This window comes from Macaca mulatta, chromosome Y (assembly GCF_049350105.2).
Source record: "Macaca mulatta isolate MMU2019108-1 chromosome Y, T2T-MMU8v2.0, whole genome shotgun sequence".
Lineage (NCBI taxonomy): Eukaryota > Metazoa > Chordata > Mammalia > Primates > Cercopithecidae > Macaca > Macaca mulatta.
Genome location: NC_133427.1, coordinates 2,856,761 through 2,874,063, shown reverse-complemented (window position 1 = coordinate 2,874,063; position 17,303 = coordinate 2,856,761). Strand labels below are relative to the sequence as shown.

The 17,303-nt window shown below is 37.5% G+C and overlaps 1 long non-coding RNA gene and 1 pseudogene across 2 annotated transcripts in view; one reads left to right on the top strand and one right to left on the bottom strand.

The window, feature by feature from the left end:
* The window catches only part of LOC106995400 (uncharacterized), a 200,712-nt gene that overhangs the window by 181,455 nt on the left and 1,954 nt on the right, over positions 1 to 17,303 (bottom strand). The window lies entirely within an intron of this gene.
* Positions 2,132 to 2,742, top strand: LOC106995399 (cytochrome c pseudogene; annotated as a pseudogene). The gene has a single exon (XR_013413286.1). The product of XR_013413286.1 is annotated as a cytochrome c pseudogene (transcript).

Here is a 17,303-nt window from a genome sequence, read left to right as displayed (position 1 = left end):
TTGACATATCGATTTCATTTTTGCCTGCCACTGCCCTTTCTTCCCAGAGTCCTGTTACATAAAGCATTAGGTGTTCTGAGGAATAAATGAGTGTCAATTGTGGCAGGGTATAGGAGGACGACTAGGTTATCTCCATTATCATACACTCTATTTACCAGATGGGCAATTCCTATTTATAAAACCCCAGATGAAAATATGCCCCAGCAATATGGAAGGGGGATCACAAAACAAATAGGTAATTTCTCTTGAACTCCTTATGCTAAGCACAAATATGATTACTGCCTTCATCTTTTTAGAAAGGAACAGGTATTGAAAACAACAGTCTGCATTGGCTGCTCAGTATGGGAAAGCCAGTGGGTTGAAATCCAAAGCTTGAGGAGAATACAGGCAAAGAATAGTAACTGAATTTTACTATACTGGGTGCTAAGGGGTGGGTGTAGGTATGAAGGAGAATTAGACATAGCTGATGGAAAACTTTCCCAGTAGGGAACTGAATCAAATCTGTCATCTTTTGGTTCGTAATTCAGTTCTCTAAAGCCATAGTGTCAAATACGATAGCCACTAGCCACAAATGAATAGTGAGTACTGGAAATGTGGCTAGTCAAAATTAAAATGTGCCATAAGTGCAAAATACGAATCATATTTCAAAGACTCGGCATGAAAAAATGTATATAACTTGTTAGTAACTTTTCTATTGTTTCCATATAAATGATAATATTTCAGATGTATCAGGTAGATAAAATGTATAATTGTTTCTTTATATTTTTAAAACTTATCTTAATGGCGCTATTAGAAAATTTAAAATTACATATGTGGTTTGAATTTCATTTCTACTAGACAGTGCTAATCAGGCTGAAAGTTACTTTAAGACATGATTTATGTTGAGCTCAAAGGAAGGCACTTCCATAGGAAAGTGTTGTTAGAATGAGCTTGGCTCCCTATCACAAAATGTTAACTTCAAACATACTTCAAAAGTGAAATTTCATTCACTGCCTTCTTGGCAAAACTGTTAGATAAACAAATCTTGTACTCTTTGAGATATGAAAAAGGATGGTTAACAACGTCACTAAATTTTCTTCCTCTATCAGCCTGACCAACATGGAGAAGCCCCGTCGACAGTAAAAACACAAAATTAGTCAGGTGCGGTGGAGCATGACTGTAATCCCAGCTATGAGGGAGGCTGAGGCAGGAGAACTGCCTGAACCTGGGAAGCGGAGACAGCGGTGAGCCAAGATCGCGGCACTGTACTCCAGCCTGGGCAACGAGAGCAAAACTAAATTAAAAAAATAGGCAAGGCATGATGGCTCAAACCTGTAATCCCAGCACTTTTGGGAGGCCGAGGCAGGTGGATCACAATGTCAGGAGTTCGAGATCAGCCTGGTTAACATGGTGAAACCCTGTCTCTACTAAAAATACAAAAATTAGCTGGGCATGATGATGTAACACTTGTAATCCCAGCACTTGTGAGGCTAAAGCAGGAGAATTGCTTGAACCCAGGAGGCAGAGACTGCAGTGAGCCAAGATGGCACCATTGCACTCCAGCCTGGGTGACAAAAGTGAAACTTTGTCTCAAAAAAGTAATTAATTAATTTTAAAAAAATTATTCCTTTGCAGACATACTTAAACCATGTTAAAGCAGAAATAAAAACAAGGTCTAATGTTGAAATGGGCTCAATATTCAGTGTTAATGTTGAATATCCTCTAATGTTTCCAAAAGATGCACAGATGGAGAAAGGGCAGGCCTGTAAGAGGCAGGAGAGAATAACGTTGCATTCATGCATTGCAAGTATGTTACAGATATCCAAGTTTCATCAGTCTATGCCTTCCTGATACTTCTTGCCTTTTGGCATCTCCTCTTCATTTTCACTTCCACCACCTAACTGATTCACACCTGAGTCAAAGTCAAAGCCATCTTCCTCGTACCTCTAACAAGCCTCTCCACTCTCTGCATCTTCTATTGCTAATCTGTCTTGTCCCACTGCAAATCATCTCAACTTTTCATTCAAGAACCTACCAGGGTAACAAGCAGCCCAGAATCCAGGTCATCCTTATATCAAAGCCTTAAAATCCGATTCTACATAACAGCCAAGCAAGAGATTCCAAAGACAAGCATAAGAATCATCAATAATGGAGAGAGTGGGGACGTCCTGCTTTGGAGCGGGAATCTTCGTTGCACCAGTGACTAAAAAGAGAATTAAATATGGGTGATGTTGAGAAAGGCAAGAAGATTTCTATTATGAACTGTTCCCAGTGCCACACCGTTGAAAAGGGAGGCAAGCACAAGACTGGGCCAAATCTCCATGGTCTCTTCGGGCGGAAGACAGGTCAGGCCCCTGGATACTCTTACACAGCCGCCAATAAGAACAAAGGCATCACCTGGGGAGAGGATACACTGATGGAGTATTTGGAGAATCCCAAGAAGTACATCCCTGGAACAAAAATGATCTTTGTCGGCATTAAGAAGAAGGAAGAAAGGGCAGACTTGATAGCTTATCTCAAAAAAGCTACTAATGAGTAATAATTGGCCACTGCCTTATTTATTACAAAACAAATGTCTCATGACTTTTTTATGTGTACCATACTTTAATAGATCTCATACACCAGAATTCAGATCATGAATGACTGACAGAATATTTTGTTGGGCAGTCCTGATTTAAAACTAAGACTGGCTTGTGGTTAAATGAATATGTTCAGTTTTTGAATTTTAATAGTAATTCCAATTCAGTAAATGCTATCACTGTTTACCCCTCCTAAAGATATGATTAGACTTTGTTAGTAATGTTCAACTTTTCGCAAAGATGGTGAGTGCCATCTTAAAACTTACTGGAGATTGGTTTTATATTTAGATTTATATAGCTGGTTATGTGAATATATTTAAATACTGGGGAAATTCCTTCACTGTCTCAGAACTAAGCAAGATTCACCTGTATTTTGTGTTCATTTGCCTCTTAAAGGCAAGGGTTGAAGATAAATAAGGTAGCAATGTCTACAGTTTTGGCCTTACAATGCCAATCTAATTATAATTCCCTGTATTTAAAAGGGTTCCTTTTACTTATTGAAAAGCATTTTAGTATGGTTTATGTGTAATATTAAAGATTATTCAACACTTCTCACATCGTACAAATCTATAAGGTCACATGCTTTTAAAATAGTAGCAAGTTAAACTTCACTCTCGAATTCTTTACAATCTAAGTCAAACTAAGTTATAATTTAGGATTGTCTTTAAACAGCCATTCAGAAACATAAAACTGTAGAACTGGGGCCGGGCGCGGTGGCTCAAGCCTGTAATCCCAGCACTTTGGGAGGCCGAGACGGGTGGATCACGAGGTCAGGAAATCAAGACCATCCTGGCTAACACGGTGAAACCCCGTCTCTACTAAAAAATACAAAAAAACTAGCCGGGCGAAGTGGCGGGCGCCTGTGGTCCCAGCTACTCGGGAGGCTGAGGCAGGAGAATGGCGTAAACCCGGGAGGTGGAGCTTGCAGTGAGCTGAGATCCGGCCACTGCACTCCAGCCTGGGCGACAGAGCCAGACTCAGTCTCAAAAAAAAAAAAAAAAAAAACTGTAGAACTGTGTATTTGTGATTGGGAATGGTGCTTTTGCCAACTTAAAAGGATTAAAGTAGTGGAGATATACACAAATTTTAAAATGTGTGATCGCAAGACTAAAGATAATTAAAAAGAAAACCACAGGAAAAAAAAAAAAAAAGAATCATCAATAATGAAGCAGTCTTCCAATCTATTCAAATCAATCTTCAGTCTTTGTTACATAACATTTCAGTGAAAACATAAAAATAATCCCTTTGGTTAGTATTTGTTTAATTAATCTAAAAATTATTTCATGTAATTAGAACGCAAAGAAAGTATCACTGTCTGCCAACAGAAACCATTTTTTTTTTCAGTTCACAGGTCTTTTAGCTCCAGAAACCTCATCTTAAGAATTTTTGTGTTTGTGAGTGGTTATAGATGTTTTCTTTTTTTTATCTTCATAGATCAATTAATTGAGAATTAGAAATATTAATAGAAGATTTATGCATTTCTTAGTTAACGTAACAGTTTAGCTAAATATAAACTTTGCACTAAAGTTTTGCAGTGACACAATACCAACAAAGGATACAGAAATATTTTTAAACTATAGAAAAATTCAAATGGAAAATAACCTTGATTCAGTTTTATTATACATTAACATATAAAAAGTCTCATTTTATAAGACATCTAAAGGAATTAAAACCACCTCTTCAGGTATGTCTTAAACTCCAAATCTGAAAACAATTTATTATACTTTGACTTTACAATATTCTATATTAAAACAAAGAAAATTCCAAATACATATGGCGTGACTCATTCAAGATGGCAGAGCTCAACCAGTTGCCTGAGGAGAGCTCTTCAGCAAAAGCTCTTGTCGGTTTAAAACACAGAAGCTTATCTTGTAGCAAGATTGATAAGGAATTACAGTGACAAGTCAGGTTCAGGAGGGTATTTATTATTTAGGTGCACTGGCCAAGTTGGATTAACATCCAAAGGACTGAGCCCTGAACGAAGAGCTACTTTTAAGCATTTCCTGGGGTGGGGGAGATCTGTGCAGCGGGAAGCATATTACAGAAGTGAGACACAATGACAGCTATTCAATTAATTGAGGCATGCATTACATCATTTCTTACTTAACGAATAACATGTTTTGTGACTTGAGTGTATCTGTCTAGCGACCTTGCAGCTGCACAGCTAGAGAACCAGGGTCTTCACCATGCCTGGGAAAGGAGGAAAGATAAGGCTCACTAGCCACAGAAAAACAGGCAGTTACTTTTTAAAGGACTCCAGCTGTTTCTCTTCCTTAGGGGAAACTGGGTTTTCTTACATACAACTGAGTTTTTGCTTACACTCTTTAATTTCTTTTAATTCCCATTCCAATCTAACATGTGGTTGTAGATGTTTCCCTAATCTAGACGTAAAAAAAAAAATGTGGTCAAAAGATATCCTTCCTAGGTAACCTCAAGAAAGAAAAATATCTTAAAAATAAAAGAGTAGATCATAGCTCTTAAAGCCCAGTAAGATAAATCTTCAGTCACCCTGGATCATGTAGGAATGAGTAAGCAGACATCCTGGATAGCCCAGAGTTAATATTATAACCATCTTATTGTAAGGGTTTTTATTTCTCTAATGAAGACATTTCATGTATTTTAAAACCATTCAACAGTCTTTCTTATAAGCGTAATTATAGGCGAAAATACAGATCAAATAAAGACCTGAATGAATCTGTTGTGATATTGTGGAAAATAAAATAATGCAAGTAACATTAAAGTTTAAGATAATGAACAAAGCATAGATAATAGATAATAGTTAACATTAAGTACAGGTTTTTTAAAAATTACACATAGGCTAAACAAAATTTAAGCAGCCCCTCCCAGCATTGCTAACAAGTTGCAGCTGTGAGCTTATCTCAACTTGCCAAGGTATCGCCTGCCTTCAGACCCCCACATGTTTCTGTTTTCCCTTACCCCAGCTCTGTCCAGCTCCAAGGTTGACTGGTGGAGACAGCTAAATTGTAAGTTTTATCAGAATTATCACGGGTTACACAACTTACTGGCTTCGTCTAAAACCTGTATCCTGTCTTGCTTTTCCCACCTCAAACGGCATATAAGCAAGCCTACATTCTTTGTATGGGTTGGCAACCATTTTGGGCATGAACCTGCTGTCCGCCTGTGTGCCCGAATTAAAGTTCTCTTTGGTCTCCAAAGCTCTCTTTGTGTTTCTTGGCTGGAGTTTTACTGCAACAATATTACCACATGAAATAAATGTCTCCGGGCATCCACACTGACAATCCACTATGACAATATATTATGACTGTTTTATTTTTCAGTATGGCACCAAGTGTCCCAACAGGCCTAGTATGAGGGGCTGTTGGCAACCCCTCCAGCAAAGATTAGAGCAGTTCCTCACTCTACCTCTTCATTGCTGCTATCCTTTCCAGTGTCAACAAGAAGAGCAAACTGCTATCCCTCTGCTGATTCTCACTTCCATCACTACGTGGCCTCAGGTGCCCACCCTGAGGTTCCATGTCACCCCAGTGCTGCTGCCACTGTGATTTCTACCACTCTGCTCCTCTTTGCTGCTTCACACTTAGTTCTCAAAATGAGCTTCTCATGCACCTATCATCATTGGGGTGGCATGTCTTTTAAGACAAATCCATTAAGCAAGACAGTGCTGGGTAAAAACACCGCTGGATCCTAACTATATTTTAAAGAGAATTTCTTTTTTCTTTCTTTTTTAAAAAGAGACTGGTCATTCCTGCAGGTTGGTATCCTAAAAATCAAGGGTTTACTGTATGATTATGATATATCTGTAAGAAAATAAATGATAATTTAAAATGTTAATGTCAAGCTGTAGGATAGAAATTGGAAATCCTTGGTACTTAGTGTTAACAATAAATTTCTGTGTAATAAATTTCTAGTCAAATAATCAAATAATCAATTTCTGCTTTAGTTTTATAATGATTATAATTAAGTCAGTAGCAAAAGAGTAAAACATGTCATTTCTCCTTGGGAAGATGTAAAACAGCTTAACTTAAAGGAGCCTGAATGTGGTCTTTGCAATCAGCAGACTTGAGTTTACAACACAACTTTACCACTTATCTTTCTGACTTTGGAAAAGTTAGCCTCTGCAAGCCCCACTTTCCTCATCTATAAAATGGTATAAAGAAACCCCCATTAGAGAGTTGGAATGACTTTTTTTTTCTTCAGACAGGATTTTTTTTTCAGACAGGATCTCACTCTGTTGCCCAGGCTGGAGTGCAGTGATAATGATCATGGCTCATTGCAGCCACAGCTTCGCTGGCTCCAGCAATCCTCCCACCTCAGCCTCCTGAGTAACTGAAAGTATTGGCATGCCACCACACCCAGCTAATATTTTATTTTTTTGTAGAGACAGGGTCTTGTCATTTTGCCTAGGCTAGTCTCTAGCTCCTGGTCTCAAGTGATCTGCCAGCATTTGCCTCTCAAAGTGCTGGAATTATGAGTGTAAGCAACCACGCTCAGCTGAGAGTTGTAAGGATTATGATGTACTCATGTAAATCATCAAGGAAAATGTTGAGACACAGTGGGTACTGGGGTAGGGGTTGGGATCTTACCCATTGTTGATCCTCTGGCAACAGACTAAAGGTGGCTAAACTGACCTTCAGCTGGGAAAAGCAATCTTCAAATAATTGACAGCACATAAGAATACATTTTCAAAGATAATGATCTTTTTTTCCTTTTAGTTTCATAGTACTGTTTGGCTTACAGCATTCTGACAGATCTTGCTGTGAACTACACAGATACATACACACACACACACACACACACTGTAAACATACACATGTAAACCACTGCCACCACAGCTGTCAACCAGTTAAATAGATTGTGATACATTTGCCAAACAAATGTCCATATAAAATGCATCCTAGTTTCCTATGGTTGGCTGTTGTGGTTGGGCCCAGCATTTTGGCCCTTATTAATGTATGTGGTATATGTGAGTTGGGGGTATTGAAATATACCATATCTTAGTCTCCAGTTAAAGGCCAGATGCTGTTCACATAAACGGTCCGGGGACATTCTGTTTCAGTTTCCCACAACATAAAATAATCTGTCACCTACAAATTATAAGTAGACTGAGAAGATTAAATATATATCAAAGCAACATCTAAATAGATAACTGGGGAATTTTTGATTTATAAGTAAATGTGCCTAGATACACTACTACTTTACAGTGGAATAGAACATTTAAGTATAATATTGGTTGGCTTTCTCACTTTTTTATAACTACATTATTGAGATATAATTCACACACTTTAAAACTCATGCATTTAAGATGTTTGATTCAATGGTTTTTAGTATATTCGCAGAGTTGTGGAACCATTACCACAACCAATTTTAGAATTTTTATCACCTCGAAATGAAACACTATACCTATTAGCAGTTGCTCTGTATATCCCATCCCCAGCCCTGGGGAACCACCAATCTACATTTTCTCACCATGGATTTTCCTGTTCTACATATTTCATATAAGTGGAATCATAGAATATGTGATCTCTTGTATCTGGCTCAAGACAGACTTAGCACCATGTTTTCAAGCTTCATCCCTGTTGTAGCATGTGTCAGTACCTCATTCTTTTTCTTACTGAATAATATTCTCTTGTATGATTGATGATATTTTGTTTATCTGTTAATCAGTTGATGGATGCTTGGGGTGTTTCTACTTTTTTGCTCTTACAAATAATGCACATACATCATGTATAAGTTTTTGTGTACATGTTTCATTTCTATTGTGTAGTTACCTAGGAGCGGAATTGCTGAGTGAAGATAAAGATATTTTCTATGCTTAACTTTTTGAGGAATTGACAGGCCATTTTTCAATGTGGTTGCAGCATTTTACATTCATACATCCTAATTTCTCCATATCCTCACCAACAACATATTCTCTGAATTGTTTATCATTATTCTCCTGGTGGGTATAGAGTTGTATTTTGTTGTGGTTTTGATATTTGCATATCCCTGATTGCTAAAGGTTTTTAGCATGTTCTCATGTTCTTATTGGCTAATTGTATGTATGTTTCATATAATCACTGGCCATTTGGAGGTGAATGGGGAGGAGGTGTGGAATAAAATTGAACAGAATTATGCCGCAATTGGACAGGAATGATATGCTAGAGTCCAGTACTTTTTTATTTCTGCTGGTACAATGAATGTTCTAAGGAATTTATGAGTAGCTTGACTCTTGAGCCTGGAATTTGTGAGCTAACTGTAAATCACTTAACCAAAGCATGATGAAAACAAAATGCTGAAGGAAGCGGTAAGATTAATAATTAAACACAACAATGATTTTAACACCATGAATAAAAAAAAAAAAACAATAAAATAGAACTATACTTCTTCTGTCCATTGGTCAAAAGTGTTATCATTGGCTCCTGGATCACAGATTAAGACCTTAGTCTGACTGCTCTGTCTAGCAAAGTTTACTGAAGTGACGTATGTATATGTGTGTAGAAGTGAAGGGAAGCGGAATGAAATAATTACAAAAATCACAACCAGGTTTCTCAATGCATACAGTATGGCAAGTGCTGTATAAGCCTCAGGGATGAACTACAGTATCAGTTATCCTTGACACAACTTCGCCCAAGTTTTTAAGTTATTACTGTCAGTGGTGGTTTGCTGGTCTGTAACAGAGAAGGACAACAAAGTTCCTTCCATTCCCACAGTTGTCTCTTGCTCTGGTTAGTAGCCATAAGCAACTCATAAGCATAAAACTCTATCCAGATACAACAGAAGTACCCTTAGCCATACCTATAATAGGCCCAATCAATAGGGTCTATGAGGAGGAATGATGGCAGAATTTTCCCAGCATTAATGCTGCTGTCCAAATTCAGAGTTGTAGAAATTGCTGTTCAGTGAGTGCAAGGAACAGACAGAAGCAGATTTAAAGATTTAAACAGACAGAAGCAGGACCACAAGGTAGTCATCCATGAATTCTTCCTACCAGAGTGTTCAAGATCTCTGAGGCTGTTGATGCTATGGGTGTCCTGGCAATAAATGACCTCCTAATCTGAGTGTCCCAAAGGCTGTAACACAATTTCATCATATCTATTTTATAATTGAGGAAACTGATCATCATTACAGCGCACACACACCCTCCAACCCTCACACTGCTTATTTCTATACCTCCCCCTTACTCCAGTATCCTTACTCTGTGCCTGTAAGTTCCAGACATTTTTCACCCCACCCATCTCTCCAAAGTTCTGTTCTGCTACTCTGCCCCTCACTCCTTCACTCTCTCTGCTACTTTCTTCACTCATTTGCTTGGACCTGCCATGCCCCATTGTTCCTCAGCATCTTTGCACAAACTATTGCTTTTTTTCTGGAGTGCTTTCCCTATGTTCATCCATCTAATGGTCTTCAGCATGCAGGTCTTGACCTAGGCTTCATTTCTCAAGCATAATAGACATAATAACTAGAGCTACAGCCAGGTTGATCCACAGCCTGCAGGGAAGGGGGTGGGCAGTTCTCTGGATTGCACTCCATGATTCACTGGGTATTTATGTCAAGGGTTCACTCAGGAGCACAAGCAGGGGCCTGTGGTCACACATCCTCTAGCCTCTCTGACTCTTCCTCCAAGGTGAATTTTAAAAGAAGGACCATAGAAAATAGTGTTGTGAAACAAAGGATCACCATCTAATGTCCCTTTTGTTTATTACACAAATAAAACTTATAACTAAAACAAAACACTTCACACTGACTAGGAGGGCTTTTATCAAATAAACTAGCTAGATGTGGTGGCACATACCCATAGACCTAGTTGCTCAAAAGGTTGAGGTGAAAGGATTCCTCGAACCCAGGAGTTCAAGACCAGCCTGGGCAACATAGCAAGACCCTGTCTCTAAATACTACTACCAATAAGAATACCAACAACAAGTACTAGTGAGGATGTGGAGAAACTGGAACCCTCAAACACCATTGTGGGAGTGTAAAATGATGCAGACGCTTTGTAAAACACTCTGACAGCTCCTCAAATAGTTAAACATAGAATTTCCATAATGACCCAGCAATTCCACTCCTAGGTATATACTCATGAGAAGTGAAAGCATACATCCACACAAAACATATACACACAAGTCCATAGCAGCATTATTCATAAAAGCAGAAAAAGTGAAAACACCACAGATGTCCATCACCTGATGTATGGGTAAACAAACTATTATGTTTTCATACAATTAAACATTATATAGCATTAAAAAGGAATTAAATACTAATATATTCTATAACATGGATGAACCTTAACAACATACTCAGTGAAAGGAGACAGTCACAAAGGACCATGTATTGTATGATTCCATTTATATAAAATGTCAAGAACAGGCAAATTCAGAGACAAAAGGCAAATTAATGGTTATCAGAGGATCAGAGTAGCATTGGGAGAGGAGATTTTAAAAACAGAGTGACTGCTAGTGGCATGGAGTTTGTTTTGGGCCAACAAAAATATTCTAAAATTAGCTAGTTGTGAAGGTTGTACAACTCTGTGGATATACTAAAAGCCACTGAATTGTAAACTTTAAACGTGTGAATTGTAACATATGTGAATTATATATTTCAATAGAGCCTTTCAACAAATGATGTTATATTTTGGGTTTGCAGAGCAAGATGTTCCTACATAGCTTTGTGGGTCCATGGTTGACCATTTAGTAGGAAGGCCTCTCAAGTTAATGAACACATTTCTGGCTTTCACAAGACAGCCTTACTGACTGGTATGAGATTAAAAATTCACATGAACAGAACCATAGTGTCTGGATGATTATGATGAGCAAGAGAATTATAAACAGAAGTTAGAAAATTTTCAAAAAAAAAGGAAATGAAGTTAAAATGAGAATAAGGTGTTAGCACCATGACAGAAAAAAAGCAAAGAGAAACAAAGCAAAACAATGGATGAAAAGCTGAGCCTCTTTAAACAAAGGGAATGCTTTCAGCAGTCCCAAGCAAATTTCAGTGTCACATAGTCAAGGCCAAAATATCACAAAAATTCTAAAATAAGAGGAGGAGGATAAGGTTACAGCCCTGTTGCTGTGAGTTCCCTATGTGGGACATAGGTATCGGGCCTGGGTCATTCAACATATAAACATATTATATATCTTATATATTATAAAATTTATATATTAAGTAATAATACATAAACATATAACTATTTTTATATATACTTATCTAAGTATATACAATCATAAACATATATTTATGTTTATATGATTATGTATTTATGTGTATATTTGCATATATAATAAACATATAAGTAATGACATATGTATAGAAAGATAACTTCATTGTAGTATAATTTATACAGCATAAAATTTACCAATTGTATGTGTATAATTCAATGATATTTTAGTAAATGTACCACATTGTGTAGCCATCATTGAGTTCTGCAATACTTTTACCAAATTATATAAACAATCCTGGTAGCTGCTCAGATGTGTTTTTGCTTTTGATTTTAGAAAGCTGAGTTTCTTAAAAGTCTGGTTTCTAGTTCAGTAGGATGTTTCTGTGTTAACTACAAATGGGTATGTTTCAGATACCTGAATCCTGAATCACTCATTTTTTAAAAATGGTGTTTCCCCTCATTTATTACATTTTGAATTTTTTAAGAGGTGGCCTAGAAAAAAATACATCATTACTAATATTTTCAAGTTTGAGTATGTAAGATTAATTTTAATTCTTCATTTGCAAATAAGTTTTGATCCTCTTATTAATGCATACTTTAAAACAACTTCATTGGGATGTAATTTACATTCTATAAACTTCACCTGTAAATTTACTGAGTTGGGTAACAATCATCATAATCCAGTTGGAGAACATTTTGTCACTTCAGTAACATCTATGGGGTTCACTGACAGTCACTCCCCTTTCCCAACTACAGCCCCAATAAACCACTAATCTATTTTCTGTTTCTATGGATTTCTGCAAGGCACGGTACTTTCACAAACAGATACAAAAGACATATCAAAAATATATCTCTCCTTTAACAAAATCCTATCTCTATGCCAGAATTTCAGTTATATAATCCTATCTCTATACCAGAATTTCAGTATCTGTAATGTTTACAATTTTAAAATAATAAAAGTTACCACAAAACCTCTGTAAAACAGTCCCCAAAACAGCAACTTTCTCCATCATAATATACTATTTTAAAGCTTGCAATAACCAACCCATAAACATCATGTAACATTTTCCTGATTATAGTCAAAAGCTACCAATTCTACCTTGCTCCACCACTAACCACACTCCCACCAAAAGAAAACACTTCAGAGCACATGCTGTTTATTTTATTTGCAGACAAAACTCCTGGTCTCCCTCAAATTTGGATCATAAGCTGAATCAAGCAAAGGCAACTTCCCAAAATGACATTCTATTCCACCGCTTTTTAGAACTACAGAAATGTTTCTAGACATTAAGTTCTCTTTACATATAATCTGGAATTATATTAGACTAGTTAAAAAATCACCAGTTTTCTTAGCAACATGATAATATTGTGGCCATTTCCAAGTTAATTATAGATTTGTCATTTGTCATTTTAATCATTAAGAGCTTTTCATTTAATTAAACAGGGGATATTATACAGCTGCAACAAAATAACCCTTTCCCCTTGACCACCAATGGAGAGAATTCTTACCATGCTAATTTGGAAACTGCTTCCATCATGTTACATATACTATAGTTCTCAAGAAAATACTGTTCCCAAATTGTCTTTTTCTACTAAAGAAATAACCACTGGTGAACATGACAAATATATGATGTTGAGTCATTTCCACATAATTCTCCAGCCGAGCACATCTGTGAAACTAGATAAACCCTGTTTCAATTTGGGTGTGCCATAAAACACAATAGCCTTTTTCAGGCCAGTCCATTGACTTCTGATAGCAGCCTTCAAAGGCCACAGGTTGCTAGTTTCCAAGTATAGGATGCTGTGGCTCTCACAAGTGTGGTGACCCAGTTTCTATTTTCAACTGGAATTTCTTCTTCAGGAGTCATTCCATCCCCACCATCAGAAACATTTTCCTGGTTCTCTATTCAGTGTCCTGACCTAGCCCCTTGCTTCAAAACCAAAGAAAATGTCAGACTCATCCTCCTGCACAGTTCAGCGAGACAAAGACTAATGGACATTATGCTTTCAATTCAGTGGGAGCCATGGTTTTGTAAGCCTCTGTGAGACCCTCTTAGAAGACACCAAGGTGACATTTACTCAGGAAGCTGTTGAGATCTAAGACAAGACCTGCAGGAAATAATAACAGGAGGCCATGGTGTAGAGCTAAAGCTGTCAAGATGTCTTCATTCAAAGAGTCACAAGAATGGGGAAGAGTCAGTTAAAAGAAACATCATAAAGTGTAAGACAGGGCTACATTCTTGGGCACAACACGTGCTGCATTGGCAGGATCCAGAGCTCGCTCACCCCCAGTTCTTATGGCTAAGCGCTCAGTGAGCTACACAGAGTTTAAAGAACAGGAGACAGGTGTTTTTAGAGTCATTCCTGGAGGACCTTTACATTCTTTACTCTGAGGGAGCTCTGCATACAGTAATGTAAAAATCTCAAATACATCCACAAGAACTGGTATTTTAAACCAATGAGTAAATTATATTTTTCTGAGTTTAAGATTCCCCTTTGCACTGGTAAGAACAGCAACGTTTATGAAAATTATTCTGCCTAGAATAATTGTAAAATAAACCATGAAACTGATGCTTTTTTTTTTTTTTTTGAGACGGAGTCTGGCTCTGTCGCCCAGGCTGGAGTGCAGTGGCGCGATCTCGGCTCACTGCAAGCTCCTCCTCCGGGGTTTCCGCCATTCTCCTGCCTCAGTCTCCGGAGTAGCTGGGACTGCAGGCACCCGCAACCGCGCCCGACTAATTTTTTGTATTTTTAGTAGAGACAGGGTTTCACCGTGGTCTCGATCTCCTGACCTTGTGATCTGCCCGCCTCGGCCTCCCAAAGTGCTGCGATTACAGGCGTGAGCCACCGCGCCCGGCCTGATGCTATTTTTAACTTAACATGTTTAAAGCATTTTCCAGTGATATACAGAATAGATAAGTCAAATAGGTTTCAGACAGTATACTTGCAGATGCATCTTGTTATTCAAGAGGAAGCCTTAGAGTAAAAATTGGATGCAATGCTTTTGAAAATTTTTTCCCTAGTGCTACACACATACCCAGTTCTCCACATATACTGGTGAATCAATGAATACTCTCACTGATATTTTGTCCTTATCTAAAGTATACCCAGGAATCTCCTCCATACCAAAAATATGTGTCCCCTTTTTTTTTTTTTTTTTTTTTTTGCCTTCATGCTGATTTAACAATAGACCTGTCCACATTGTCTGTGGTAATTTGAAATATAGCTTCAGACTGGAGATAGGAAAATTTTTTCTGTCAAGGGCCATAGTAAACATTTCAGGCTTGCAAGTCATGCAGTCCATTGCAACCAGCCATTCAGCTCTGCTATTGTAGCGTGTAAGAAGCCAAAGCCAATATGTCAGTGAATGCACATGCCTATGTTCAATAAAACTTTATTTATGAACACTAAAATCTTCATTTCATATAATCACATGGTATGAAATATTCTTCTTTTGGTATTTTTTCAACCATCTAAAAATGTAAAACTGCTTCTTAGTTCATGGGAAACACAGGCAGTGGATTAGGCCTGTAGGCCATAGTTTTCTGAACCCTAATTTAAGACCTGAGCTACCGTAATATAGCAGTCTACCACATATGATCACATACACAGCAAACTGAAAAAAAAGAAAACAGAACTTGGCAACTGTCCAATCAACTGAAAGTGTTCAAACTTTAAAAAGGAGATTTTGTGTGTGTACATTAAGTACATTGCTTTTAATATAGCTTATTTACTTACACGTCAAATTGATCAAATTAATCTAATTGCCAAATGTTGCCTCTAGTGGATTAACATATTACTCTTCCATTTGTAAATCACATTGCCTTTAATTTCTTCTAGGTTTTCAAACAGTAGCTAAATTCAGAAATTTTTTTAAAGTGATGCTAGTAAACAGAAGCAGATAAAAAAATCTCCAGGAAAATACTGATCAAGGATACAAAATTTCAGTTAGACAGCAGGAATAAATTCATATTCCTTGTTCAATGTGGTGACTATAGATAATAACAATGTACTCTATACTTGAAAACTGCTAAGACAATAGATTTTAAGTGTTCTCACCACAAAAAATAAGTATGTTAAGTAATGCATGTTGATTAACTCAATTCAGCCATTCCACAATGAATACAAATTTCAAAACATCACATTGTACATCATAAATATGTTTAACATTTAATTGTCAATTTAAAAGTAAATTTAAAAACTCTAAAGAGAGGTGATTCTGGATGATTTCATTTTGATAGTTTGAAGAACCAAGGCTGCCAAACAGAAGGAAACAGGTGACGACTGTGACAATTCTGTTTAAATGCTAATATCATGCAGTCTATTTCTATATTCCCTTTATGTCTATTCAGCCTGCATCCAATCACTGAGGACTCATGGGAACTGATACCAGTGAGAGAACCTCAAAACCCTCCCTCTATCATTTAATTGTATCATGATGAAATAGATATCAACATCCATAACAGAAAGAATTCACTAACCAAATAGAAAAAGAAAATCAGGATAGCTTTGTACCTTCTTAAAAATATCGGTATTCTCAGGAGAATTTGATTAAACACCGAGGTAAAGTGAATCAATTCCCCATCTCTTCATTCCGTATTGCTTCACATCCTTACCACACAGCCCCATCACGGAAGGAGTGCATTTCCGCACACACTGAAGTTAGGCTTTGACATGTGACTTGCAGTGGCCAGTGGCAGTGGGTGGAGACAACAGTGTGTAAATTCCTGCCTATGTCTCAAGAGTCTTCAGTTGATTCCACTTGCCACCTTGTGCCTTTGCCATTGCTTAACTTCCCCGGTTAGATGCAGCCAGTCTGGGCCCCAGAATAGATACACATGGAACAGAACTAACAGAAGAGCCATGACACCTTGATCTCTGGTCAAACAGCTAAGCTCTATCTAGGTAAGCCAACTCTAGCTGACTCACAGATCCACTAGGATCTGTGATGGCTTTTTTATGCCACTGAATGCCAAGAGTAGTTTGTCACACAGCATTAGCATGGCAATAGCTAACTGATACAAACACACTTCTACATTTTAGACAACACAGCTATAAAGTTATAGCACTATTTTGTGTGTCTATGTGCTTATGTATATGCATGCTAGGAGTTCTATATTTCATTCCTTTCCAATGATACCTTACATTAAAATGTGCTGCCACCAGGGCCTTCATTCTTAAGTTAGTTCTTCCTTGAGGCTCCTGTGCACCCACTTCCATAATATTCATTCTGCTTGTTTGGAGACCATATTCACAACAGAATCAGAAAATCCAAAAGGGTAGAGGCCAGAATTAGGGAATATATTGTATGTGACTCTAAATGCTTGGTCACTTAAAGCATTTGCCTGATGCTTATTATGCACTTCAGTGTTTAGTCAGTGATTTAAAGCTCTCAGAAATGTTTAGTCTGACTTAGGGTAATAATAATAGCCAATATTTACTGAATACTTTCTATGAGCCCTTCTTATTCTACATATATTATCTCACACCTAATCCTTAAAACAACCCAGTGAGAGAGATCTTATTATCATATCCATTTAAAAGATGCAGAAACCAAAGCACTGACTTTATGTCTGTTTCAGGGCCACACAGCTAGTATGTAGGGAGGCTGGGACTCAGATCCTTGTCTC